The following is a 27973-nucleotide window of genomic DNA, read 5'->3' as shown; positions in this document are numbered from 1 at the left end:
ATTGAATTGTGCGAGTCATTTAATGACGAGTTAATGCTCTGCGATGGATCTCTAGGGCCACCCTTTCTAGCCCATGCACCACGTCGATTGTTTATATTGTGACACGGCGTGGTAGCTATCGACGTGTGTTTCAATCTATTAACGTCTTGCTTTAAATCTTCTAAGTGGTTTAGAGTAGCGTAGTTATTTTTAATAGTCTCAATCTCCGCTGACATTCTTGTTAAATCCTTCAATAATTTCGTGCAGTCAAGATGATCAAATGTAATAGGAGGTAGTTTTTCCAGTTGTCTTGCAGCAAATACTGGTAAGATCTCAGGTTCTGTAGATTTAAACAAGGAAATGATGTCATCCAGATCTCGAGATTCTTTTCCCTTTTTTTTTCGCTGTATTTGTCGGCGATCTGCCGGTAGTGCACTAAACAATAATGATTTCGAGTTACTAATTTCTTCACTCGTAAATGCCGACACACAAATTTTAACTAACGACACTTCATCCATTATCGATATTTTATTTTGGATATACGATAATAGCTCATCTAAAACAATGTTGCACACATTACATTTCACAACGTCCGTCATATTTGCGTCACGTCGCTGCGATAGCTCCGTAACACAACACACCTCAGTGCGCGCACGCGTGAGACTCTATGAAACTTCTATCAGACTTTCGACTTTTGGGAGAGCTCAAATGCATAGAAATGTTATTTCTTTGAACTCAGCGAGCTCAAAATATCAATTTTAAGCGCCCAGGAATGGAATTAGCGGGAAGTTGCAGGGATGGCCCTTTAGGTGAACCGTTTTTCTATTTTTTTTTTGGCAGATCAGGCGAATCCCTCTAGATAATCGTCAGATTATGAGACAGTACGTTTAGAACATAAAGATGAACCACATATATCTTAATCTGACGCGCTTGAGTATTTCAAAATTGCGATTTTTTTTTGCAAATTAAGAAAATGGCTGTGGGTTTGCGTCCCATCGAAATCGTCAGATTAGTGAATGAGAGCTTTTTTTTGGTGCACTTAACACTCCCTTAGAAAATCTGACGCGCTCGATAATTTTTTTTTTTTTTTAATTTTCAACCCTTAAATACAACCACCCGCATCATGCAAACGATCAGATTAACATACGTACATTATTAAAAATACGTAGGGCATAGATGCTATCAATATCTGACGCGCTCGAGGATGTCCATGCAACAGTTTTTTTTTACATATTTAACTATCTATAGCCGCTTCCCCCACCGATGAAAAGGAATTTATCATATAAAATTTTTTTCTTCTTTTTATCTAAGCTTTGCATCCCAATAGGTCTCTACGACGCTCGAGTAAATTCCCATTTAGCATCGTGGGCTCCCCTACCATTAAGCAAGACTGGTAATATAAAAACATAATAAATAGATTATTAATATTGAAATAGTTTTTCACCTTACTTACTTATATACTTCAGGTCTTAGGTAATCGATTCTCAAGACGTCAAGGTCACGTCAGGCCACTCACAGCATCTGAAACAATAGGTAACACTAAAGATATAATTCTCTTCCTTATATACTAAATAATTATTAAGTTTTGGCCGGTTTTGTCCTTATTACTGTACTACCAATTTAAACATGAACGAAACATCTATAATCTAATTTATAAGAGTAACAGTACATATAAAAGGCTTTTTTCCCTTAATTACTTTAATTCCTTTAATATAGATCAAATTAGTGTTTTGTATTTGTTCTCTAAAATACGTCAAATAGTATTGATGTTTTTGAAGAAAATTTTTCGCATATTCTGTTTTGGATATCCGAGTTTTACTCTCTTATGGTGTCCGTTACTTCGTGAGCGACCAAAGCTGTATCGCCACAAAGAGTTTCACAGATCGGTAGGTTTTATCGGCCCACAGCCTCGCACGCTCAATTACATTAACATTTTCTAAATCCAAAATCTTTAGCGTCTATTTTTAAATTAGTCAATGTTAATTTATACATACATAATCAGTACATAGTCTTATCAGATTATATCCATTAGAATTTGTTTTCTATTCGATTTGTCAATATTACTATATCTATAAAATAACAACTATTTATAGTCGGTAGTCTATAGTAATAGTAATCTCGTAGTCATTATTATTAAAAGTAGTTTATTGTGTCGGAGATTTCTCCGATATTAAATGGCATGGTCAACGGACGTTTTCATTAAAATTTAGTAACATCAAAGTCGAATTAGTTCAAAACCGTTAATATTAGTTTATTTCATTTGTTAATGTTGCCTAGATCTATAAATGAACGACTATACAATGGTCTAAAACTCCATGGTTACTATTATTATTTTATTTTATATTAGATACTATTTTCGTATATTATATTTTATTATTGTTTTTTTTGAAGTGAAACTTCTTTATCGGGGTTGGAAAAAAATTTAGTGTAACATTTTTTCGTTACGCGTCACATTTTTCGGTTACGCGTCACATGTTTCGGTTACGCGTCACATTTGACCGTTACGCGCGTCTTTTTCCTGTCCCTACCACGGTTGATTCAAAGAGATTCTAAACCATTAATAACAAAAATGTATAATAACGATAACAATGATACTAAAAATTCTATTACAATTTATGAAATTCTGTAATAATCTTAGTGGTAAAAAGGTAAAATGAAATAATTGTATTATTGAAGTGAAACTTCTTTATCGGGGTTGGAAAAAAATTTAGTGTAATATTTTTGCGTTACGCGTCACATTTTTCCGTTACGCGCCATCTTTTGAAGTGAAACTTCTTTATCGACGTATGGGAGAAGTTTTGTAGCAGGTTACGCGCCATGTTGCTTTTTGAAGTCAAACTTCTTTATCGGCGTTGAAAAAAAATTTACACACATTTGTCACATTTTTCGGTTACGCGCCATCTTTTTCTTGTCCCTACCACGGTTGATCCGAAGAGATTCGAAGCCATTAGTAACAAAATTATATAATAACGATAACAATGATAGTAATACCAATAATTATATTACAATTAATGAAATTCTGTAATAATCTTAGTACTACATAGTAGTACAGTAATAAGTTAAAATGAAATAATTGTATTTGTATTCATGTCTATGATAATAAAAGCCTTTTGTTAAACTTTATCTAATTTAACTTTATTTAACCAATTTCTGTAAAGTTGCATATAGTAGATCATTTTTCGAAAAATAAGGTCATAAAGAAGTTTCACTTCTTACGTGTGTACACCTAGTACACGCACACATTTTTTAAAGTAATTCATCATAACATGAAACCTTTTAAACACAAAATCAATAAATATCCACTCCAACAGGCTCTCCTTTCTACGTGAGGAACGTCAATCTCCACCACGACCTAGAGCACCCTACCGTGAATGGATGAAGTTGACGTCCACACGCCACTTCGATAAGGCTAAACATCATCCCAACCCGTTGGTGCGTAAAAGTATCAGTTATTACGCCTTCCCTGTGTGGCCCTCAGTACAATTAAGCGGTTGAACTAAGGAAAAGCCCTTAAAAGTAGACTTTAATGTCGAAATTAAACCACTGATGCCAACAAACTAATTTTTGACGATTATCTTTATCTTCAATAAGTTATCTGAAAGTCCTGTTTTTATTAAAATTCAGCCTTGCGATCCTGTAACTCACTTTTCATAACATTTAATAATATATTTCGAGTTTATTGTTAACTCTATTGATAATAACTCGTTCGAAAAGTGAGTTACAGAATCGCAAGGCAGGTCGTGATTTCTAGTAATTGTTCAGGTTCTCGATTCCTGTCGTTAGATGACAATATTCATATCGTTTATTGTCAGCTCCTGCCCTTCATTGTCTACCTTCCTTTCTCCACGCGTTATCCTTCACCTTCCTATACCATTATTTTGTTCCTGTGACTCTTTACTCATTCATCCAATCCACTATATTACTATCACTACACACTATATTTAAAATTACGTTATTTTTTTATAGCGAGCAGGCTGGTCATACTTAATTGAATAATCTTAACCGCGGCCTGACATCTTCACAACCAGGAGGATTGCAAGTGCGTTGTCAGCTTTTATAGATGTGTTACCCTCTTCTCTTGAAGGCCTAATTTTCAGTTCAGAAATACCTATAATAGCAGGCGATGTATGATTTGTAATTGCTCACATAGAAAGATTGATCCAGATGATTTCTCTAAATTGTAATAACACATTATTGTACCTGTTGAGCTATGACTAAGGATGTTGAAAACACTAAGATCGAACGCTGGCAATAAGTAACACGGCCCGATTGTTAACGTTTTGCTCATCCATCATAGCTATCACAATAAACAGCGCCTGCGCACGCCTACCGTGTGACGTCAATCATTGTAGAACAAAAGTGTTAAATGAAAATTACAATTATAGCCCATAACATGGTTACAAACGAAGTACCTATGTCTTTTTGTACAGCTCTTTCAAGGTTATTAAGAAATTATTTTACTTAAACGTGTAAAGCTTCCTTCATATAACACTCGCACGTACGTAAAAATATCGTGAGAAATTTACGATTTGGCACTTTGATAAACAATAAACTACAAGCTCCCTCCTTATCAGAATGCCAAATCATAAAATGACTGCTTCAGGACTGATTTGAGCGCGACCGCCGCTGCGAAAACCGCTGTGTGAGTTCGAAAAGTGAATTACAGAATCGCAAGGCAGCTAGTATATTTTTAATGACGTCTTAGTCACGATGGAATTTTTAATTTCTGCCCTGCGATTCTGTAACTCACTGTTAATCCGTGAGTCCACTACGCAGTAACAGCGCTCCCTTCGTCACTGACGTAATTTTTGGAATCTCATGGTATTCTGTTAAGAAATTTTACATTACGTCTTGATAAGTGGAGGCAGGTAACCTAGTAAGTTGTTGTCTATTAATATCGTGACAATTGACTCATTTTATTTTATAAAAAGAGTAAATTGTCAAAATTTTCATCATACATAAACAAAATATTTTTAATAAAACAAAATAGAGAACAAAATGGTCGACGTTTGAAATAAAATTAATAATATTAAAAAAAAGATAAACTGCCCTGCGATTCTGTAACTCGCTTCACACACTCTCAGCGCTGAGTTTTGCTGTCAAATCGTTCGTTTCGGTGTCATGTTACAATTTGGTATTCTGTTAAACAATAACCGCGACAAAAGCGCCGCTCAAATAAGATTGTTCACATTTGGAACTAAAATTTGGCACTGCTACACTTACGCTCCAAAATTGTTGGTATTTGGTATTCTGATACATACCATTTGACATCTCATCTCATTTAAATTTACATTTTGTACGTCAAATTAAAAGTTGCTCTTCCCTCGCTGAAATCGTCATTTACCAGTGAGTTAGCCATTTTTAGCGAAGTTAAAACTTGTTTTATGTGAAAATATTCTAACATAGGACAATCTATATGTATCTTGGGGTAAGTTTATAAAATAATATTTATCAATACAGCATTATTTTACGAAAAAAATTATATATATAAACATTAAGCTTCGTGAAATTGAACTTTGTTATTGTTACAGAAGGCCCGTTTCCACTTTTAAAGTTTAAACCTCTATTTCAAGAAATAAATGATGTAATCCATTAAAAAATACTTAATATAATATCTATAGATGGCGAAGAAAATGTAGGCACGAAACGACCAATTGGTTTCTCGGCGTTGGTTATTATCGCTTTTTTCCAATACTCAAGAAATTATATGGTATTGACGAAACCTAGAACATATGCTGCTGAGATGAACGAAGAGTCTAGTAAATACTAAATAGATGATCTAAGGTAAACATTTTGATTACTTTAGCATTAAAAATATAATTTTTATCCAATTTTTCGATGCAGTCTTGATCATGTCTTGTCTCCAGCAGAGATAAGTCGAACAAAAAACGATAAATAAGATAGGTAAATATTGTAATATATTTGTATTTTTCTACTATACTAAAATTATAAATCTAATAATTTCAGAGATCCCCAAATGTTCAAAATTCCTGATAGAAAAATACATTCGGCCTTTGAAGAAGAAGAATATTACATGTGTATCATACAACAAGGCCCCTGGATATAAAAAGACACAATAGTGCAGACATTTTCAAATTATTGAATTTCGACTATCCTTCAATTTATAATAAATGATAACACAGTACAATTTCGGTTCCTATATTTTTATAAAATATATTGATATAACATTAAGGTTTTGGATAAAAACATTATTCTGCTTTACACAAGTATGAAATACCATCATTACATACATGATGGTTTAAGTACTTATTAAGCTTTTTTAAATTTATCGTTCATAACTATTACTTTTTACAAACTAATTAGAAAATATATTAAAATAAATATATTTATCTACAAAATAAAGTAGATGTTATTGATTAGCTCTATGTGAGGCTGTGTTTTAATTAGTTTTTATTATACTTAAGTTTGTTTTACTGAAAGTTATTTTGTAGTGTGTTAAAAGTTTACTATAATCATTAAATTAAATGTTTAAAGTTATTATATTGTTCTTTTATTCACCTATAAAGTAACATGGCTTATATATTTTTCATTTCGGCTTAGCTATGTATTTAACTCGGTTACTACGTTTTCTATAGGCAGTCATTAAATAAGTGGTAGATTTAATTAATCATTTTATTAATATAATATTATTAGATACAAAAAAAAAATATTATGAAGTACACAATTATCTTAAACACGGTAATACAATTTTTCATATAAAAATCATAGTTGTCCAAACTGCATTCAAAATAGATTAGTGGTCTCGGTTTAATATCTCTTCTTAACATTTCAATAATTGGTCATTTTCTTCCTCATTCTTGACAACTACCACTGATGGCTGTAATACAATGATTATCTGTTAAAATTGTAAATAGGGAAATGTGGTAGGTCACTGTACTGACACAATAATATTGCATAGCAATTTAATTATTGTAAAGTTAAGGTAAATAATAAAAAAACTTGCATAAAACACACAAAAACTTATATATGGGATGTCTTTGTATTTCTAAGTAAAGTATCTTAAAAACATGTTTGATAATATTATAACTAAGCCAAATATTATTAAAAGTTTTATGGTAACAAGGCTTAGTAATTTCGCACAGTATTTGATTCAGTACTATGAATAAAAAAAATCTTGAGCAAACCTATATTTAGACTCAAAAATCCAAATCCAAGTATGTACTTTAAAAACAATTATTTATTAATGAAACAAATCCAAGACCCATAAAGGGTATGTTTAGTTTTAAAGTGTAGTCAGCAGCAATAACTATCTTTTGATTGCTTCATTAAATAAGTTATGGCAATGTTGTTTCCAACATTTAAAATTAACGTTGATCACTTGAAATGGTATGAATTTGAGCAATTGAAAGCTTATATATTTGATCCAACATACCTAACATGATTATTTATACTTGTATTCTGAAATCTGAACAATTAAATTAAATTCAACTGGATCAGTTAAAATTAATACTTCTTATATTTCATGAATGGAATTTGAAGTTAGGAAACCTAAAAATATTTTTTTATTTGACATTTTTAACCAACAATTTCATTATTCTTTACAATGTCGCTTCGATTTAACCTATTACATTTGACTTCAAATTTGCCATCAAACAAACAAACTTTGTTAACTGTTTTACTAGTCACTACTTATTCCTATTTATTTACTATGATAGTTATTATATTTCTAAAATAGTTTTAATAGAATTCAGTTTTTATGAGTGTTAGTAAAAACATAGGTAATATTGTTGTTGTGTGTTTGACCTCTGAATCACTTAAAAAGGTTGCAATAGTAGTTTCATGGCATCTAAAAAGTACCAACACTTGCACTTACACAAATGAATAAATATATAAACACTAATTTTTCTTCTTTATAGATAGGTACCCTTTTATTTTATAATTACTCAACAAAATATTATATGAAAACATTGGTATTAACCTTTGTTACCTTTAGTAACATTTTGAAAATTTAAAACACCTATCCATCCTGTTTACTTTGAATCCGTAGCCCATTTGCTGAGAGAATCACTTTTAGCGTGACATCATCTTTTATCTTTTTGTTAAGATAATATTCTTAAATTTTTTACAATATATCCAGATGTTAGGTATCCCTTGTTTCGTGCTGAAACATAATTAATATTTTTAAGTTTCTGTCGCTCATATACACCACGGCTGGTCAGTTGTAGGGTAAATACGAAATATAAACTCTTAATTGGAAGTTATAAACAAAATACGTAACTTACGATTGACTAATAAATAAACTCACTACTTACCTTTAAGCGGCCCCATTGCCAGATGGGTTTTAATAATTTTCCTCGCTATTCTATTATTTTCCATCAGATAAATCATTTTTGAGATATTTTCACGGTTTATCTTTTTTTTTAATATTTTTTTTAATTCAAACGTCGACCTTTTTGTTTTATTAAAAATATTTTGTTTATGTATGATGAAAATTTTGACAATTAACTCTTTTTATAAAATAAAATGAGTCAATTGTCACGATATTAATAGACAACAACTCACTAGGTTACCTCCCTCCACTTATCAAGACGTAATGTAAAATTTATTAACAGAATACCATGAGATTCCAAAAATTACGTCAGTGACGAAGGGAGCGCTGTTACTGCGTAGTGGACTCACGGAATAACTATTATTTTATAAAAAGAGTTAATTGTCAAAATTTTCATCATACATAAACAAAATATTTTTAATAAAACAAAATGGTCGACGTTTGAATTAAAAAAAAAGATAAACCGACAGAAACTTAAAAATATTAATTATGTTTCAGCACGAAACAAGGGATACCTAACATCTGGATATATTGTAAAAAATTTAAGAATATTATCTTAACAAAAAGATAAAAGATGATGTCACGCTAAAAGTGATTCTCTCAGCAAATGGGCTATGGATTCAAAATAAACAGGATGGATAGGTGTTTTAAATTTTCAAAATGTTACTAAAGGTAACCAAGGTTAATACCAATGTTTTCATATAATATTTTGTTGAGTAATTATAAAATAAAAGGGTACCTATCTATAAAGAAGAAAAATTAGTGTTTATATATTTATTCATTTGTGTAAGTGCAAGTGTTGGTACTTTTTAGATGCCATGAAACTACTATTGCAACCTTTTTAAGTGATTCAGAGGTCAAACACACAACAACAATATTACCTATGTTTTTACTAACACTCATAAAAACTGAATTCTATTAAAACTATTTTAGAAATATAATAACTATCATAGTAAATAAATAGGAATAAGTAGTGACTAGTAAAACAGTTAACAAAGTTTGTTTGTTTGATGGCAAATTTGAAGTCAAATGTAATAGGTTAAATCGAAGCGACATTGTAAAGAATAATGAAATTGTTGGTTAAAAATGTCAAATAAAAAAATATTTTTAGGTTTCCTAACTTCAAATTCCATTCATGAAATATAAGAAGTATTAATTTTAACTGATCAAGTTGAATTTAATTTAATGGTTCAGATTTCAGAATACAAGTATAAATAATCATGTTAGGTATGTTGGATCAAATATATAAGCTTTCAATTGCTCAAATTCATACCATTTCAAGTGATCAACGTTAATTTTAAATGTTGGAAACAACATTGCCATAACTTATTTAATGAAGCAATCAAAAGATAGTTATTGCTGCTGACTACTACACTTTAAAACTAAACATACCCTTTATGGGTCTTGGATTTGTTTCATTAATAAATAATTGTTTTTAAAGTACATACTTGGATTTGGATTTTTGAGTCTAAATATAGGTTTGCTCAAGATTTTTTTTATTCATAGTACTGAATCAAATACTGTGCGAAATTACTAAGCCTTGTTACCATAAAACTTTTAATAATATTTGGCTTAGTTATAATATTATCAAACATGTTTTTAAGATACTTTACTTAGAAATACAAAGACATCCCATATATAAGTTTTTGTGTGTTTTATGCAAGTTTTTTTATTATTTACCTTAACTTTACAATAATTAAATTGCTATGCAATATTATTGTGTCAGTACAGTGACCTACCACATTTCCCTATTTACAATTTTAACAGATAATCATTGTATTACAGCCATCAGTGGTAGTTGTCAAGAATGAGGAAGAAAATGACCAATTATTGAAATGTTAAGAAGAGATATTAAACCGAGACCACTAATCTATTTTGAATGCAGTTTGGACAACTATGATTTTTATATGAAAAATTGTATTACCGTGTTTAAGATAATTGTGTACTTCATAATATTTTTTTTTGTATCTAATAATATTATATTAATAAAATGATTAATTAAATCTACCACTTATTTAATGACTGCCTATAGAAAACGTAGTAACCGAGTTAAATACATAGCTAAGCCGAAATGAAAAATATATAAGCCATGTTACTTTATAGGTGAATAAAAGAACAATATAATAACTTTAAACATTTAATTTAATGATTATAGTAAACTTTTAACACACTACAAAATAACTTTCAGTAAAACAAACTTAAGTATAATAAAAACTAATTAAAACACAGCCTCACATAGAGCTAATCAATAACATCTACTTTATTTTGTAGATAAATATATTTATTTTAATATATTTTCTAATTAGTTTGTAAAAAGTAATAGTTATGAACGATAAATTTAAAAAAGCTTAATAAGTACTTAAACCATCATGTATGTAATGATGGTATTTCATACTTGTGTAAAGCAGAATAATGTTTTTATCCAAAACCTTAATGTTATATCAATATATTTTATAAAAATATAGGAACCGAAATTGTACTGTGTTATCATTTATTATAAATTGAAGGATAGTCGAAATTCAATAATTTGAAAATGTCTGCACTATTGTGTCTTTTTATATCCAGGGGCCTTGTTGTATGATACACATGTAATATTCTTCTTCTTCAAAGGCCGAATGTATTTTTCTATCAGGAATTTTGAACATTTGGGGATCTCTGAAATTATTAGATTTATAATTTTAGTATAGTAGAAAAATACAAATATATTACAATATTTACCTATCTTATTTATCGTTTTTTGTTCGACTTATCTCTGCTGGAGACAAGACATGATCAAGACTGCATCGAAAAATTGGATAAAAATTATATTTTTAATGCTAAAGTAATCAAAATGTTTACCTTAGATCATCTATTTAGTATTTACTAGACTCTTCGTTCATCTCAGCAGCATATGTTCTAGGTTTCGTCAATACCATATAATTTCTTGAGTATTGGAAAAAAGCGATAATAACCAACGCCGAGAAACCAATTGGTCGTTTCGTGCCTACATTTTCTTCGCCATCTATAGATATTATATTAAGTATTTTTTAATGGATTACATCATTTATTTCTTGAAATAGAGGTTTAAACTTTAAAAGTGGAAACGGGCCTTCTGTAACAATAACAAAGTTCAATTTCACGAAGCTTAATGTTTATATATATAATTTTTTTCGTAAAATAATGCTGTATTGATAAATATTATTTTATAAACTTACCCCAAGATACATATAGATTGTCCTATGTTAGAATATTTTCACATAAAACAAGTTTTAACTTCGCTAAAAATGGCTAACTCACTGGTAAATGACGATTTCAGCGAGGGAAGAGCAACTTTTAATTTGTCAATTGTCGTACAAAATGTACATTTAAGTGAGATGAGATGTCAAATGGTATGTATCAGAATACCAAATACCAACAATTTTGGAGCGTAAGTGTAGCAGTGCCAAATTTTAGTTCCAAATGTTAACAATCTCATTTGAGCGGCGCTTTTGTCGCGGTTATTGTTTAACAGAATACCAAATTGTAACATGACACCGAAACGAACGATTTGACAGCAAAAATCAGCGCTGAGGGTGTGTGAAGTGAGTTACAGAATCGCAGGGCTGAATTACTTTTTATTATTCAATTAAATTATGTGGGCCTAGGCTTATGTCTCAACCCTGAGGTCGTGCGTTCGAATCACGATTTTTCTTTCTGTGTGCGCTATTAACGCTTGCTCCTACCGTGAAGGCAAACACCATCCCGCTTGAATGCGGCATGCTTAATATCCGAAAAATCGATTGCACAAAATAAATATATTTTTAATATATTTAGTTTATTTCGTGTTTTCTTGCACATATCATTAAAAAAGCTAATCAAGTAATCATTTTCCCAAAGAATAAATTACTAACTATATACTTAACTATTCACGTTACTCTCATATCCCTGTAATATTCATCAGCTGAAAATAATTTACAATCCATCATATCAGTTACAGTGACATTAACAGCAGTATAGCTATTTATAATTCCATAAATCATCTCACTGAAATATTATTATAAAAGCTCTGATTCTGCCATTTCTAAAACATAAAAACACAATTTGCGCTAACAGGCCGTCCGCCTCTTCTTTACATCTCTCCGACGTGCGTTCAATTTAGGTTTGTTTTATGTAATATATATTTTTAACACATTGTGTCAATAGATGATTGTTCGCTTACAAGAATTTGATGCTTTGCCCAGAATTCTTTTTTTTTTATATAATAGGGGGGCAAACGAGCTTGCGGGACGATCAAAAAGGGCAGTCTACGCAGCCCATAGACACCCATTTTAGTGGGTGAGTTGCCGGCCTTTGAGGGAGGAGTAGACCCGCTTTTTGAACATTTGGAGGTCGTATCTCTGAGGGAAGACCCCCCCCGGGAGCCGATTCCACAGTTCGCTAGTTCGCAAAATAAAATGCCTTGTGAAACGGACTGTTTAAATTCTATTGTCGCCTTATCGTCATTTGGTTAAACACTAAGTGACGCTAGTCAATGTTCGATCTAACGACGACTTTTTTCTGTTTTTCCTTTGCGATACAAGTGAAACAAAAAAAATTATCAAAGTCGCCCACTACATCATTTGCTTAATTAACCGTGAAACAGTATATTTTATTACCAGTATTTGAACTTGGAACGTTTTATGTTACATAAATAAAGGTTATTGAACTCGCAGAAAATGCACGAGTGAATTATTCCGAAACAAGCTACAATCAAAGCTTCTATTAATGGATTAAAGGCAAAGCGCCAAGTCTGCTAAAGGAACGGCATTCAATAGAAATCAGCGAAAGTTATCAACAACAACTCAACAGATTTATAATTTTTATTAAAGATATAACTGAATGGTCTTTAAGGACAGAAAAAAAATCAAACAACCTTTGAAGAAAAAAGATAATATATATATATATATATATATATAAAACCGGAAGTGAATTAGTCAAACACTAGTTATTATGAATAGGAATGGCAGACCCAAACGAAGACCTGTGGCAATATGCAAACTGATTAAAACTTGTGTAAGACTCCTTCCTATTGTAGTCTCCTTACAAATGTACTGTACAATATTCAGTAAAAAGGTGCATTGACATTTAATGATACAACAAACACAAACAAATATAATTACTAATATAAATCACATAAAATATAAATTGTCAATGACGCGAGCGCTAGGGCGGGCGGTCGGTCGTAAAGCGAGTTAAATCTCCATTATTTACGGAGGGACAAACATAAACACTACTTTATCGCGTTGTTCAGACACAGGCACAAGCTATCTCTGTTCGGTAAACACTATTACTAGGTAATGACTTTAAATAGGGTCATTGTCTACGAATAGCTTATTGGCAAGTCATATTTTGACAAGATTCTATCTAAAATTAATATAATGCAAGACTCGCGGTTAGTTTCTGTAACCAAACAAACAAAAAGTTTGTAAACAGTTTTAGGTAAGAACAAATATTATTCGCGATTTATAAATGAACTGTATAAATAAGAAATTGTATTTCAATGAAGGTAATTTCGTCGCCTCATCATAAAAGCGAGACGTGTCATATTGTGTCATCAGGACAGATGTCACTTGACAGAGCTGACAGGGCGTGACAGGATGGGACACGTTAAATTATCGCCTAGGAGTCAGGTGGAATCAATCAACTGAATGTGTTGATTATTTTTGAGAGTTATCAGAGCTGATTAATACTTATTATTTTTAATTATTTCAATAGTAGTTCATCAATTTCGATTTATAGTATATTAAAGAAGCATCTAAAATATAACAGTCTTTTCTCAATCTTTGATTTGGTTCCCTTTGGACTACTCCAAGTCTCTACAGACTCTTGGGCCGTGGGATTAGTGCACAGGAACTAATTTAATATTTAAGTTGGTGGATAGTACCGGTGACCTCAGAGCTGGTGCTTTCCTCGCTCAACAAATAAGTATCGCAAAAAGCGAGGAAATGCTGCCAATATTAAAGGTAAACTGCCACAGGGACCAAACTTTTTAAATTTGTTTTAGTTTTCTATTTATCCTTTTTAAATTATTATTATTACTATGCAGGTTAAGAATATTGTAAATACTGAAAATTTATAATCAACTATATGTTATACATACGTAAAAGTATACTTTTAAACAGATATTCTAAGCTCGTTTTACACACGCAGTATAAATATATTTGTAACGATCGTACATTAAAACTTTTCTAATAAATTGATGCGCCACTAGTCTGTTCACGTCCATGACAGCAATTTGTATCGAGTTTAATCTAAGTAGATAATTAATAGCTAACAACTGCTCTTTGATCACAAACCTCTCAAACTACGTTTTCTCGGATAGAACTTTTATTTACTCAAAGTATTAAAGTTTGTAAGTGCGCTGTCGGTTAGCGACCCGAGACCCGAGCAGGCGGCCAACTTCATAATACCACCGCCATATGCACTGGAAAATATCCATCTATTTTAACTCACTGCTTTACAACGCTTCTCCTTTGAGCACAAAAACTAAAGACGGGAACCTAAAGCAGAAATGTATTACGAACTAGATGAAAATGCAGTTTAGTTTGCTTGATCCTGCATCAAATCACTTTGTACGTCATTTCGTAAACTTTGTACTTTAAATCTCGGAGCTAAAGTGCAATGGGGCTTACAGATTTTATGTCCTAAGTTTGAGTCATGCTTTCAATATGTCTTAACGGCTCATTACCTTTAGAGTCTTGAGAAATGTTATAGTTTTACTTGCAGAAAATGCTCGTATTTTTGAGCTTTGGGCTCAATTAATAGTAAGTAACTCTTGTCATTGAAAAAAACTTAACTAATTAAGTATTTAAACTTGATGTTGAATCTAAGCAAAAATAATTATGTACATAATTAAATTAGATATTATTAAAGTAAAGTAAGTTTAAAAAAATTAAAGAATAAAATTTGTTAAAATGTGTAAAAATATAAAAAAAATATGTTAAATCATTTTCTGATCACAATCATTTTGATTCTGAGCCAGATTAACAACGTATAAAAATATACCATAACTCCTATATCTATATGACACTAATCTATTTAAGTCCCTTATATATATATATATATATTTATTAATCATTAAAATATGAATTCCATACACCTTGTTTTTACTTTTGTAGTCGGTTTTAATTTTAATTGTAAATATATTATATTAACTTATGATACATATGTTAAATGTTCAATCGTATAGACTATCGTAATAATTCAATGTCTCAGAGGTACAGAGTCAACGGGCGTCAACACGTAAGCCCGTAAAGTATCCCAAAGGGTCTGGAGATCCAATAAAACTGCATCCGTGCTGGTTATCAGATCTTCAATAGATCAGCATTTATTTTACGACCGACACTTAACGTGTGATCCAGACACATATTTTTTGGGGAGTCCCGAATATATTTCCGAACAAACGTCGATTTGAATGTTAGATGGGTATGCCAGAATTCTCATATATTACTGGAGATACCGGTCATACTATTATATCAGCGTCAATTTGTTACGTCAATAGTTTATTATTGTGTCTCATAGATCAATTTTTATAACCTCACCATGGCGCTGCTGGCTAATTTGATTCAAAATCAATCAATAATTGCTTCGAGTTGGTAGACATAAAAGGCATAGGTAGCAAGCTACTTGCCTAAAAAAGCAAATCAAAATCAAAATAATGATATGGCGCGTCCTTTAGTTATATAACACTGAATTATTTAACTTGCTTTACATCAACACATTTATTTTACAGATATATTAATAAGTGCTTGAAATAAGAATGTAGAATTTGAATAAAGAATTCTTTCTATTCGTATTATTATAGAATATCTTGTTTATATAATTGAAGTGGGAAAATGTAATGTTTGTATAATGTAATTTTGTAGCGAAGTCTTGCAGCAGGTGTATGTTAAGTAGTGTAGATTGCCACTACACTAGTGCAGCCACTTTTTGTATACATTCTCTTACTTAGAATATTCAATTTTAATCAATTCTTTGCGTTTTACAGTCGTACAAATTCATTTATTAAGAAGATTTTATCATTTACGAAGTTTTAATAAGTTGTTCATTGATCCAGTCGGAAAGTAAAAGGTCGCTCAGCTAAGCTTAAAGCAGTTCTTTAGATAATCTACTATTAGATATAATTTAATAGTTTATTTCTAGTACAGCCGAAACACACTTTTATATATCGTGTGCATATATAGCACGATTTCAAATAAAAGCCTTTTATGTAACTGGTACGTAAAATATTAAATAGTAATTAATTCAAACCAAAAACAAGTACCACTACGAAGTTGTATTCAAAGTCTTTAGCTTCTGATATGAATGCGTCTTAAACTTTTGGCTGTTTCCTCGCGATAAATTCCTTACCCTTCTACAAATAATGACATATCTATATATATATATAAAAATGAAACCCGTTTTCCGTTGTCACGACATAACATGAAAACGGCTTGACCGATTTGTCTGATTCTTTTTTTTATAATATTTCTTGAAGTACGAGGATGGTTCTTACGGAGAGAAAAATTAAAAAAAAAAGTAAAAAAGTCTAAAAACAACACTTTTCTATATTCCCATACAAAATACTCGTAATAATATTTAAAGGCAATTTGAACTTTAATACCATATCATAAAGTTCAAGTGTTAGTGGAGGGGTTCCAGGAAGGTAAATTTTTATTTTTTGACATAATGTATTTGTTGTATTATCAACTTTCTTTTTTTTATCTTACTAGCTAGACCGGTGTCCCGAATAGCAGAATAAGTATTAAAAAAAATAAAGAATTGACTGTTAGGCGGTACGATGTTCGCCAGGCCAGCTAGTCTACAATAAGAACACACGACTGTTTACCAGTAGTCACATGCAACAAAAAAGCAAATTCGTGTGTACAATACTCAAAGGACAGACGGCAATTAAGTGGTCCATGTTTATGAAGCAATTTCCTTCTTCAGCTAGATTTACCCGCTAGCCACACATCTGTGCGCCACGCTATACAAATGGACGCAGCCACCGTGAACGTATACCCCGTTGTTGTCTACATTCGTTACGGCTATGCATTGTTTGTCCTCACTTGTAATTTTGAATTGGATGTATAAATAGTACAATGACACGATACTGTTGTTCAACGTACTTAAAAATTAATTTATTCACAGGCACTTTAGAAGTACAGTACCCCTATAACGCGGTAAGCCAATAACGTATTATCGTTTAACGCGATTGCTGTCCCCCCCTATACCGCAGATTTCTCAAGTTTTATTTCTGTAGTGTATATATATACATAATTAGTTTTACGTACCTACCTTTGCATCTATTTCAATTGTATTGTTATAAAAATAAACTAAATAACTTTATTAAATTCTTGTTCCTAGTTTGTGAATTATTCAAAAAACGAGAATACAACGCGTATTTCCTATAACGCGGTAGACCTAGATCGCCGCCGGGGGATTATTGTACATGTAATAGATTTATAGCGCCTCCGACTTATCAATAAATGTTTATAGTTAATAAGAAACGAGGCCAATTAGTACTTTTAATTGAGTGTCGTCTATAAACAAAGTTGTCCAAGGTTTTTGTTATGTATACGTTAGTTTGCTAAAGAAAACTTTTGCTGCACTTATATTCTAAAAAAAATCTTCTGATCTTTGTCTATAAATGACTAATATCTACAGCATTCATGAAAAACAAAAAATAATTACTGTACGCAACAAAAGCTACTAAATAAAGTTAATTTATATTGCAAAATTTGTTGGGCGTGATAATCTTTTTATGTTCATGTGCCGGGCCGGTATTGTGATAAGGAAAAAATATTCAAATTTACATTTAATTTTTTTTACTGCATTTATTATCACGAAATGGCTAGATATTTTTTCAAAATGGCGTAGCTTAGTAACAACGTATAGTTTGTAGGGTAATGAGATTTCTATTAGTCTTGTTGTATATTTATATGACTGTATGCAACTTTTGACAAAGTCCTACGAGTGCTACGGCGTAGCATTAATAAACATTTCGTTTTAAAACTTTCTTCGATCAAAACATCGTAAAATATACGGTTATTACATTATTGCATTTATGACGCGGTCTATCTTCGAAATTTTATTTTATCAATAATTGGAAACTCAAACTCGGAGTACAAAGGATCAAGTCAATTTATGAATTACGAGTTTAACAAGGCAAACATTTCATTTTGCGGTTAACTTTATTTTAACATTTAACAGGTAATTTCCTATATTCATTATTGACTGATCACATTATGAGGTAAACACATGCCATAATTAATAAACAATAATTATACCAAACAGGCTTCCGAATGTTTTAATTAGTCTATTGTCCCTGTTAAGCCAATTCATGATTTAAAAGCTCTGTATGAGAGGAAAATTAAATTTTGTTCGATTGACGTGCTGGTACTCAGTAAAGTATGTATGTTGGATACATACGTCTGCCACTCAAGTTGAAAATGTTTTTCATTTCGTTTCGTTTGCAGCAGAACTGTTGAAATTATTGCCTTTGTGTACCGTAAATTTTAAATGGAATTACAGACCGATGATTTCATTCAATTATCACAAATATCCAATTTTAACACGTGTTTTCCATTGCAATATATTTGTGTCGTTATAAATTTTTATTAAAATGTTTTCAATTAGAATAAAATCAATACGACAAATACAACTGGAAGAGTCGTCAATAAAAAAACTTTCTTCAATAAATATTGGATTTGTATTGTATCTAAGTAAACAATAAGGGACTTAGTTCTTGAGTTTAATGAACTTAATTGTGACTAATTGTTATTTTTCTGATATTAATATCGGGTTTGGGCTTTATATTATGACTACCCAATGTATTTTTAGGAGATATGACTTTTTTTAATAATTGTACCAATAATAATGCATTGGTGCTATGTCTTCACCTCAAGATTTATGCATTTGTTGTGGAGTTTGGTTCATAGACGTGACATTTTTTTCGCGATGTTTCGATATACCGTACTAGCTAGACATGATTGCATTGGTACACAATACCAGAAAAAAACGTAACATATTTACATACATATTTAAGGACACACTCAATGATGTATATTCAATAATTTCCAAGGAAACAAACAGAACCAAAAGTGTAGCTGTTTCAGAATGATTATGTAATTAGTCTTAGTTGTAATGTTGATAATGATTAGCAAGTACTTAATCTTCATTAAAGGCAGTTTATTTTTCACTTATTTACTTCCTCCACTTTTTATATAAGATTTACATACCTAGTATCGTGATATATAATTTCGGAGAAAATAGATTTGACAATATATATTATTATATATTGGATAATTTAACTTAATTTTGTTAAATTATCGGAAAATACAGTCAAAAGATAATATTAAATTTCCGAACGCTGCAACTTTCATATCTACTATACAAAATTATAAATTAGGTTTCAAATGTGATGTGATGAGACTTTAAAGTCTGAAAACCAGGTCGGATTTCGGATTTCAAATAAGACTTCGCAACTTTCTTTACTTAACTTAGCACTCAGCTTGTACTAAGCACATATCGCAGCTCTGACTATCGTTAAAGTTTCGTAACAAGTTCTACAAATTTACGACTTCAAAGCTTTCATAATAAACGCTAACAATTAAAACTCCAGTAAAATATACAAATAAGCTTTAATGTAATGTTTACGGTACGTTGTATTTTGTTTGAAGTTGACAAAGTTATAGCTAGAATATTCTGCTTAAAGTATATGAGGGATTGATTGTTGTTATTTTATTTAAAAGCATGTTTATGCTTGTCTATATATATTCATTTATTTATTACATACGAAAATCAGCGTTAAATAAAATAAATAATAATGCAAACAGATAACTTTTGAACACACGGTAGAACTTATCATATTCTCCTGTATAGTATATTTCTAAATCTCCAGCTAAAAGTTTGAAGTGCTCATAAGTACGGGTTAAGCATTCGTTTATACTCAGCAGGGTAAAGCAAATATAGGTATCAAGTTAATGCGTCCTTCATCAGACGATCCGCGACCCTTAATCACCCCCTATTGACCCACAAGAGACTTCGCTTTTTCAATAATATAGTATTACTGAGAGATTATGTTCTACGCAAATGGAATTCTTGTTATCCGCAGATAAAGGAATTTTATTATTTGCTTAAGATTTTCATCCGAGTCCCATACTTTTGTATGTATGTATAAACATTGAATTTTACGCACGATCTAAGGTATGATATTATTTTGATTATTTTTGATGATGATGTATATTGTACTGTCTAAATTAATTAGTCATTTTTTGTTTGAGCAATAGATGGCGTTAGGCGTGTGCAAAAACGTGATGGCATAACGACATCTTAGAATTATATAACATTTAAAGGGTTTCTTAATTTTACGAAGTTTTCATTGTATAAATCAATCTCTTTTAATAATAAATAATAAGTGAAATTGTGTTGTGTGTCATTCTGTGATAGGTTTTTGTTCAGTACATTTATGTGATATTGATGAATTATATAATGTTATTATGTGATGTCATTATATATTGATGACTGGTGTATCTTAAAATACGTTTAATACAAACACTTGTTGTTGTTCATTATGGTTGTTATGTATATTGTTACATACACTACTGCGATAGTCACTGGTTATATAATACAAAATAAATAAAATGTTATTATGAATTTAATCCTATTATTCATATTTTCCCTTAATACCTAATAATAAACAAGATTTATTTATATATCTACATAAATATATAAATTTTATAACACACGCAACATTGATTTAGGATGCTCGTAGTTGCTAGATACAATACTGGCATTAACAGCGAACAACAACAACAACAACTCTGCTCTTATAGACAATCTTAATTCAGGAGCGCATTATTCTAAAATGAAAACAAAATACAATCAGTATATTTAAAATATCTTATTCTATAAAATATTTATTCTCACTTATAAATAATATAGGGAGAATTTCAAAAGACAATCACAAAGGAAAATACGTGAACAATTATTTTTGGATCAAGAATTTATAGAATATAAATAAAATTCCTTAATACGACTCAATCTGAGGCGTGTCAGTCTTGTGATGTGTAATGTGAGTCGACTGGGGGGGGAGGGATAGGTGTTTCATTTCACGAAACAAACGAGCTCTGAGATTAGAGAACGTGGCTAGAAACGAAGATATCTCACCTTGACTTTTAGATGTTATTTATATTTAATTATTCGCCTCACTTGTGTATAATGAGTTTACTCTTTGAACCTGGTTAATGTGCCTAGTTTATTCTTTCAAATTTTGAAGGCAAATGTTTATAGTGTCATTAAAATGTTCTAGCTCAATAGCTACTTAGGGACTTCAAAGAGAATCATTCATTTAAACGCCTGACATACACATCATCTGAGATGAAGAGTTTTAAATCTAAAATAACGAAGACAATATAAGCCCTATAGCAAAGTCACAGCTGAATCTTCTCTTTGAATGATATGATACTAAAGTGAAAACCCTAACAAAACACAACGCTATGTTTTTAGGTGTGTGCCTCTGGATCTCCTTTTTGACACATTTTTGACACACACTGTCAATATTTAGGGCATTGTGGTTTTCTTACTTCTTCTATTCTTAGGGCGTATTAAATGTACACATATACAGTAATCCTAATAGAGCAGAGCCGGGGATCGAACCTACGTTATCAGAGATGCTCCACAGATAAACGCCAACACTACTATGTAACCTAAAACTACTATGTCATATTTTGAAGTGAACATTTTTATCTGCAACTTTTTCAACAAATATTTTACAATGTTTTAAAATTAATTAAAACTTTCTAACAAGCAAATAGAACAGTGATAACTTCAGCACGGTTGATTATAGGATGTAGCTGACTAAAGTTTAGTTTTATTTCAGTTTATAACGTATTTATCATTAGAGTAGACTCCTAAATAAAAAATGGACTTCCCCACTTCGAAAGTCCAAAGAACTTTTTGTACATGTTCAAGCATAGCATAGGTCTCATAAACAGGGTTTATAGTTTTGGTCGAACCAACTTCCAAAAAATAGCCTATAATTATCTACATACATTTAATTTTCTTGGTAATACAAGAGCAATCAAAAGAAATACTGTTATTTAATACTTATTAATGATTATTAGTATATATAAAAAACTATTCTACTATACTCAATATTTTCACATTTAAGCAACTGATCCGAAATATATTTAAATTCGTAAGACAAGAATGTTTCTGTATTCTTTAACGTTTTAATAAAAAAATGTAACGTACAAGAAAACCTTAACTAGATGTCCTAGAAAAGATTTATAGCCTGTGAGACGTGGACTTCCCTTATCTCCTTGGCACTTGGATACAACGTGTTTTCTCGCATGACAAAACGTGAACCTACTTTTTATACTCAAAGACCCGATAAAACAAAATCTTTAACCATTTTATTAAAAATTTGGTTTGGAGTACAAGATAAAAATATACTAAATTTAAATTTTAAATTTTGAAATATCGCTTATAAAGGTGCGTACAGACTATATAACATAACATGTTATACAACATTGCTATACAACATGTTTCAGATAATGTGGACACTGAATGTTATAAAACATGTTATAATAACATGTTATTGATATGTATGCTAGGACGAACCCAGCATCTACGTTTTTTTGTTTTTCTTTTGTTTTTTAAAATGGTTACATAACATTGTTATATTGCATTGTTATTCTAATGTGTATAGTATTGTTTGATGTTATAATGTTGAATAACAAGGTTACATAATGTGGACGTGTTATAAAACACAAGTTATATAATATGTTACATAGTCTGTACGCACCTTTACATAAGGCCTTTTAACTAAGAAATTTCCATTTATATTGTCTTGTAAGAGTATTGTGTGCAATTAAGTATTAAATAATATATCAGAAAAGTTATGCAAGAACTAAAAATTATTATAAAATATATTAGGGATAAATTATAAAATTTATCACTACGTGATGTAAATTAAATTGGTGTAGATTAATAAGAAATTCATTTAGCTGTATAGACAGCTAAATAAATGAATATAGATTCTTAAATTATTAATTAATTAATCCGGCCTGGTCATATCATAATGTCGCCAGTTCCATTTCTTGTTTAAACACACACAATAGATCTTAAGTCCATTAGTTATATGAGAAGGATAATGACAGTGTCCTCGTGGCTTGATTATGGTTGTGTCAGCACATGTGAGAAGTGCAACGTGCAGCCAGAGGCACCGGTCACGTGGGTAAAGGTTACAGTTTCACCACGTGACTGATCTTCATTTATACGTCGGACGCTGATTTTAAAAGTTTTTCTTTCGCTCGGATAGTTTATTAATACGTGCTCAATTCTTTATTTTAAGTATTTAAAAGCATCGCAATTTTAGCAAAGTTTAAGTGTAAAAATCAGATTTTGTATTTGCTTACAATTGAAGGAAATGTTTACTTCAAAATACCGTGATTCTAGGGGTTTTATACGTAAATCTTAAAACAATGAAAACAAAAATTTGAATCGCGCTATTGGAGTCTTTTGACTTTGTGGATGTGAAAAACGATATATTTCGAAAGTAAGACGATGTTTTAAATCATTAAAATGTTCTCTTTCGAATTTAGCTTGTTATGATGACGTTATGATATAGATAATAAAAGATATTTAAGAACAGCGCACTGAAGTTTGCAACCTTTGCGTTTGTTAATAAATAATTTTATAGATAAGTACTCGGACAATAGACAATTATGTTGAGTACGATGTTCGGTTAGGACTGCCTACTTAAATGACTAATACAATACAATTGGAGGAATTGAAGGAAATAAATTAACCATTTAACAACTCATCCACTAATCGTAGTTGTATGTAAATAACAAAGCTGAGAGTTTCTCCGTCGGGCATAGTTACATGTTACATCTCACGCGCCGGATATCCGCTCAAGATTACACGAGCCATGAATTTCACTTCTATATATTCGAGCAACTTAAGCTCCTCAACTACTGTATCTAGTATCTATATAAGCGTTGACATTTACCCTCTTATTAATAAAAAATAAATTAGAATCTGTCAGAAGAAAAAAGCACTGCACTCCTTAATAATCCTTTTATCAAATTCTATTTACTCTGCGATCAAAGGACAGGTGAGTACTTTTATAAAGAAATTTATTTTTTTAATCATATATTGTTTATTTACAGTAAGTATACAGGTAGGTACCACCTAGTGCCACCATAAAGTAACACCAAATAATATATTATAATGAGGTGACTAGGAGATAGGATATCTGAAAAATTATGATTTTTTATCACAATGTTAAACATTATCTTTCTGGTCTTTATATAAGGTCGCATCAGACTTCTTACTCCCTATTCGTACGTTTTTACGTGTCAACGCGTTCTCGGATCACCGCCTGCGGATATTCAAATTTGCAGATTGAAATAAGATTACAGCTATTGTGCTCAAATATATTAATATATATTATCTTATATATATTAATATTATCGATCAAGTTGCATTGTATGTGGTCATAAAAGTTCGTGAAATATCAAAATGTCAAATGCGAATATAAAGTTTATTAAACAGTGCTAAATTGAATTTCTAACCTTTGACGGTGGATTTTGTACATCGAACAAATAATTTTCCTTTGAATGCTTTAGAATTAAAAGGTATTGACTTGTAACCAATTAGACCAATAGGTTTTAATATTTGTTTTCTTAGAGATATATTTTTAGAAATAGATGTTTATTTACAAAACGAAAATACTTTCTTTTCTTCTCCAAAGAATTATGTATATTTTTTATGAGATGTCTATATACTAGATTGTAGCTATCACTTGAGGTATTTGTTCGTTTAAGCCTAAGCTAATTAAAAATAAATATCTAAAACGCTCATATAGTTACATAAATATTTATTTTTATGTTTAACCGATTTACTTCGATAACATTTTTAAACAGGTTTTCCTATCATTGAAAAAATTCTAGTAAATCGACCACGACGACGATGTTATTTTAAAACCCGTTACAGACAAAAAATAACTAAAGAGAAACTGTTCGTGCTTCACTGTGTCCCTTTTAGTTCCGTTGACCTACATCGTGGGCCTGTTATATTCGCATTCTTGCTTCGCCAATGAACCCACTTTCGTTGATATCTGGCTCTGGATATTTCCAGCGAGCTATGCCTTTCATAAAATTCTATATTCACAGTTTTATGATTTCAGAGTTAATTTTTATCCTGGAGACTCAAGCATGCTGATATTGTTTAAAATAAAATAACGTATTTGATGGTACATTAATACTAGTGTTTTTTTATTAAGTTCTCTGTGGTTTAGACTTCCACCATTTTCATTTGTTTTTTTTTTCGATTTTTATACAGTTTCAAATAGAAAATCGACTATGTTGGCTGGAGCACCTTCAGAGCATGGGCCAAGATCGGGCGCTGAAGGAAGCTTACTTGACCCGGCCTAGTGGTTGGATACCAGTAGGTCTGACTAGGTACCGCTGGATCGACCTATGTGGCGAAGGAAATGCTGCAGCTTAAAGCCAGCAATTGGCGGGAGGTGGCACAGGAAAAAGAGCGCTGGAAGATACTCGTTTCGGAGGCCATGACACTTTATGGGTCGCAAAGCCAGCGGAGTATATAAAAATAGCGTAAGAAATTGTTTCAAACAAGTTGTAATCTTCCAAAGTTAGGGACAAATAGTTACTGTTGTAAGGAAGAAGTTATCTGGGAAAGTTGTAAAAGTGTCGCGTCGTCAAACCACAACATTATTATCATACCTGCAAAGTCTCAGCCGACAGGACAACTTCAGAAAAACTCCGATGTGAAGTGAATATCGTATTGTCATTTACATTTAGATGGAATTTTAGTTGTTTTTTGACGTGACAACGTCTTATAATTCGATGGAGCCGGCTGCACGCACGAAAAAACATGACTCATGCGGCGTTACCTCTGAGGCGTTCCCTTTAAGGCTTGAAAAGCAAGCGAGAGCACTCGTTCCGCGCTCTCGCTTGCACACAAAAATTGACATAATTGTATTTATGTGTACAAATAAATGTAACTTGATCAATTCAATTGTGATTTCCATTTACCTACTCTATATCAATACAAAATATCTATCAAACAAATAAAATTAAAATTTTCTTTTGAAAATGCAACCATTCCATCAGTATTTTCTTATGACGTTGTCACGTTCAACTATCGTCAGTAAACCGACTTTACAGACAACCGATATATTCGTTCTCTTTTATATTTGCTCCCAAATGTAGCATCACTAACTATCAGAATGTTCAAACAGTTTCAAGAATTCAGCACCAAGTTGGGAATTATGCGGTCTTTGAAATGGACGGCCTCGAATGAATACGTAAAAGCTGTTGCTTGAACTAGCCTTGTCCTCGTTGGGTCCGACAACTGTCCCAACTATGAGAGCTATAGAGAATCACAGTCAAAAGACAAGAAGAACGAAGACACCTGTGCAATATAATATATCCTGCGTAAACAGTCTCAATAGAGATTTAATTGAATCCGTCCGAAAATCTTACCTAGTACAGATGACATCTAGTAAATATGTTACTTTTCCACATTCCATTTTTAAATAAAGTTTTTTTTTATAAATAACTAGCTGACCTGGCTAACTTCGTTCCGCCCTACAACCTTATAATATCGTTGTTACTTTAATTTAGCTTATTTTAGGATTTCATTAATGTTAAGTATTACATTAATACAACTTTTTTGCAAATACAGAAATGTTTTATTGCTAGCCATTGCGAAAGAAGAATGGCAGTTTTACACATTAGGCATCTTCTCTCTAGCGTCAATATGGCGATACTGCATGTTAAGCACTTTCTGATATCCAACATCTTTTGTTCAGGATCAAAGCATGGTTATGAATCTAATCATTCACCTCAAGATCGGAATTTCTTGAACTGACACGAATTCGACGTAAAATGATGCGTAGTTTTGTCAACAGATGGCACCATATGGTTTTTGCATTCGTAAAATTAACTAATTTATTTATTGTTATTCGATAACTTATCCGATATTTTATTGCTTATTCTGCTATTCGGGACGGTAACAAATCCAACAAATCAAAAACCATGGCAATCGGTCCAGCCGTTCTCGAGTTATAAGTGTTGTAACAAACACGACTTTCTTTTATATATATAGATGAAATTAGAGTATGTAATTATAATTATTTTTTAATTAACATATTTCAAGTAAACTAAAACATCTTGATATTTTTATGCCTCAACTGTGAAGACGGGACCTTTATGATCAAGTCGACTAACTTATACGACAATAAGTTTGTTTTGATCGTGTTACTAAAAGAGATTTCCCAATAAACGTGGCTATTACCTTGCGGCTTTTGACTATAAATGCTAGATCAATAGGGAAAAACATCTTAGATATCCAATAATATGTAAAAATACAAGGTCTCAGGACAATGTTTATATGGAAGCGCACGTGTAGCTCAGTGAATGGACCTTAACATAAGCGATCAATCAGTCTCTTGCGCATCAGCAAACATTAGCATTTTGAACGAATTGCCGCCACTCGCACTGTTATGTTAACATTACGATGTTTACACTATGAAGATTAAAGTCTTTAAAATGTTCTATAAATAAATTTACGAAAAAAACTAATCACTAGAAACGTGGATTTATGTAAATCATTTAAATAATTCGTTTAAATTAGAGAAACTTTATTTTAATTTGTAGTAGGACGTAAACGACAATATTAATAAAATTATAA

General features: G+C 31.2%; 1 protein-coding gene across 3 annotated transcripts in view; it reads right to left on the bottom strand.

Moving 5' to 3' along the window:
* LOC125054477 (somatostatin receptor type 5-like) overlaps positions 1-27973 on the bottom strand; it is a 113563-nt gene that overhangs the window by 11438 nt on the left and 74152 nt on the right. For all 3 annotated transcript variants that reach the window (XM_047656405.1, XM_047656404.1, XM_047656403.1), the window contains one exon: positions 1433-1500. The gene's annotated coding sequence lies outside the window, so the exon portion shown is untranslated. The remainder of the gene's footprint in view (positions 1-1432; positions 1501-27973) is intronic.

The sequence above is a fragment of the Pieris napi genome, chromosome 12 (genome assembly GCF_905475465.1).
Source record: "Pieris napi chromosome 12, ilPieNapi1.2, whole genome shotgun sequence".
Classification (NCBI taxonomy): Eukaryota; Metazoa; Arthropoda; class Insecta; order Lepidoptera; family Pieridae; genus Pieris; species Pieris napi.
This window is presented reverse-complemented; position numbering and strand designations above follow the sequence as displayed.